We start from the raw sequence: 3,433 nt of genomic DNA, 5'->3' as shown, positions 1-3,433 counted from the left end.
TCTCAAAATCATCTTAACTTTTTATGGTTTCATAGTTTTATCGTTTGTGGGATCTCCTTCACGAAGTTTACAGTAGGATTGCTCGTGCACTAGTAACGATAATAGACAATAGACCATAGACAATAGGTGCGGGAGTAGGCCATTCAGTCCTTCGAGCCAGCACCGCCATTCAATGTGATCATGGCTGATCATCCACAATCACTGCCCGGTTCCTGCCTTCTCCCCATATCCATTGACTCCACTATATTGAAGAGCCCTATCCAACTCTCTCTTGAAAGCCTCCAAAAAATTAGCCTCCACTGCCTTCTGAGGCTGAGTATTCCACATACTCACAGCTCTCATTGTGAAAAGGTGTTTCCTCATCTCCGTTCTAAATGGCTTACCACTTATTCTTAAACTGTGGCCCCTGGTTCTGGACTCTTATAATTATTGCTTATAATAAACAGAGGGAAGGCCATAACAACATGTAGGACTTGAGGAAAGCGATTCAAATGGGAGCCTCCGAATAAACAGACGTATTACCAGAGAAAGATATAGAAACATAGAAACATAGAAAATAGGTGCAAGAGTAGGCCCTTTGGTCCTTCGAGCCTGCACCGCCATTCAATATGATCATGGCTGATCATCCAACTCAGTACCTGCTTTCTCCCCATACCCCCTGATCCCTTTAGCCACAAGGGCCACATCTAACTCCCTCTTAAATATATCCAATTAACTGGATTCACCTACATTCTGTGGCAGAGAATTCCAAAGATTCACCATTCTCTGTGTAAAAAACGTTTTTCTCATCTCAGCCCTAAAAGATTTCCCCTTTATCCTTAAACGGTGACCCTTCGTTCTGGACTTCCCCAACATCTGTAACAATCTTCCTGCATCTAGCCTGTCCAACCCCTTAAGAATTTTGTAAGTTTCTATAAGATCCCCCCTCAATCTTCTAAATTCTAGCGAGTACAAGCCGAGTCTATCCAGTCTTTCTTCATATGAAAGTCCTGACATCCCAGGAATCAGTCTGGTGAACCTTCTCTGTACTCCCTCTATGTACTCCCTCTATACGAGATTATCGTACGGAAGTCAAACGTACAGGTCTTAGTTTCCACATTGAAGAAGTTCTTAGAAAAGCAAATTCAAATGAATGTTTTGATCATTTTGCAAACAATTGGTTATTTCGTTCCTGTGCCTGTTCAAATTGCAAAACCACGTGAAAAATTAACATTTCATTTTTCATCAGAGGAAAAATTGCGTGAAAAGGAGTCAGGTAACGTACGTCACCATAGTTATATTATATTCCCAATGGTAGCTTTTGCATTGAGAAGGGCACTGACATTATTTGTCGATTAAGAACTGTGTGCTGGCTTCCACACTCAATGATCTGCGAATGACGTGGAAGTTTTTTGCAATTATAAATCTAAGCAGCGCTGTATTCTTTCTGGGGGACGCAGCAAATGGTTGTAGGGAGAGCATAATGTATCATTTATTTCAATCACATTTACGAGATAACCGTTGATACTAGGATGTGTGGGTTCCAATACAGTTCATAATAGATTCATGAATATCAAACGGGACAATGATTGAAACCCGGTTGGACAATAGACAATAGACAATAGGTGCAGGAGTAGGCCATTCGGCCATTCGAGCCAGCACCGCCATTCAATATGATCATGGCTGATCATCCCCAATCAGTACCCCGTCCCTGTCTTCTCCCCATGTCCCCTGACTCCGCTATCTTTAAGAGCCCTATCCAGCTCTCTCTTGAAAGTGAATGAATGAATACGTTTATTGTCATTGCATAATACTGTGCAACGAAATTCCATTGTATCTCCTTCGGTTAAAAATACAAGCACGACAACCATTGACACATATGTACACTTATTAGTAAAAATAATAAATAAGTATTTAAATTTTTTTTTTAAAGAATGTTGCATTTCTTGGAATTACATTTTGCTTCCCCAGAGAACCGGCCTCCACCGCCTTCTGAGGCAGAGAATTCCACACACTCACAACTCTCTGTGAGAAAAAGTGTTTCCTAGTCTCCGACAATAAAGGCTATCTAATCTAATCTAATCTAATCTTATTGTCTTACCCCTTATTCTTAAACTGTGGCCCCTGGTTCTGGACTCCCCCAACATCGAGAACATGGTTCCTGCCTCTAGCGTGTCCAACCCCTTAACACTCTGATATGGTTCAATAAGATCACCTCTCATCCTTCTAAACTCCAGAGTGTACAAGCCCAGCCGTTCCATTCTCTCAGCATATGAAGGTCCCGCCATCCCGGGAATTAACCTTCTAAACCTACGCTGCACTCGCTCAATTGCAAGACTGTACTTCCTCAAATTAGGGGACCAAAACTGCACACAATACTCCATAGTGCTCAGGGTAACGGAAAAACGCCGACTGAATGGAACTATCTGTATATTACTAGTGTCGAGATAGTACGAATTCAACAATCCAAATAGCATCCTATTATGCTGTGACCCTTCCAAGGTTCTCTACAATCCCCTTGCATATAAAAACTGATCAATTATTAAACAATTTACGTTCTGTCTTGGACAAAGAACAAAAACATGTCACAAATTATATGAAAAATCTCTCGATGTCATTCACCTCCTATTTATCTTTAGAGCTGAATTATCTTCGTGAAATTTGCAGTAGGTATCAAGTCTTGTTTACTGATTACGTGTTTACATGTTGGAGAACGCAATGTTGCAATGTTAGCATTCGCGTGTCACATATGTCAGTACTCATTTTAGGAAAACACTACGATACGATTAGAAAGATAAAACGTTCGGCGCTTTTGTTTTTTACTTTTCAGTTGGTACAAGGCCGACAACGAAATCTCTCTTAAGTACAATAGTGATACATCACAGCGGAGCCTAATTTAGAAATTGCCAGAATAACTCCAAATAAAGATGTCCCATCTTACTTCACAACTAATGATGTAGGATTTGAGTAGCATAAATTCACTTTGACTGATAATGAGAGCCCTTTTGTAATTTGACCCGCCATCCTATCAAGTGAGGGGTGAAACGTCTGAAAATGGCCTAAACGTGCGATTACACTGAATGTATGGATGTGAGCGGCGACGGGGTGTTTGAAGGGTGTGGGAATAGTGAATATGATTTGGAAATCATACAGCCAGTTCCACATAGAACATTATTATTCCAACTGGTCGCAAACAAAAGCAGAAAATGTCACGGATAGTCAGCAAATCCCCACTTTGAGACACGTGGCCCCCAAGGGTGTATTTGTCCCCAAAGATACAATTTGCATAGGGCTGTGCAGTCGCCAATTTTTATCGCACCGAACAAGCGCGGAACAGTGGATCAGACGGTCTGCAAATACTTCGATTGGTCGCTGCCAGTTGCTAGCAACCGCACGCGTTCGCCGTGCCTGCCAGGATGCAGCCTTCTGCTCCGGAGGTGGGCCTTAAAACTGC

The 3,433-nt window shown here is 41.8% G+C and overlaps 1 long non-coding RNA gene across 1 annotated transcript; it reads right to left on the bottom strand.

Moving 5' to 3' along the window:
• Positions 1-215: 215 nt before the first annotated feature.
• On the bottom strand, positions 216-2,128 carry LOC116990117. The gene is made up of 3 exons (XR_004416419.1): positions 2,116-2,128; positions 1,684-1,690; positions 216-412 (listed from the first exon to the last, which is right to left on the bottom strand). It is a non-coding gene; the product is annotated as an uncharacterized LOC116990117 (long non-coding RNA).
• Between the last annotated feature and the right edge of the window lie 1,305 nt (positions 2,129-3,433).

This window comes from Amblyraja radiata, chromosome 30, assembly GCF_010909765.2.
Source record: "Amblyraja radiata isolate CabotCenter1 chromosome 30, sAmbRad1.1.pri, whole genome shotgun sequence".
Lineage (NCBI taxonomy): Eukaryota > Metazoa > Chordata > Chondrichthyes > Rajiformes > Rajidae > Amblyraja > Amblyraja radiata.
The sequence above is the reverse complement of the archived record's forward strand: the minus strand, read 5'-3'. Positions and strand labels throughout refer to the sequence as shown.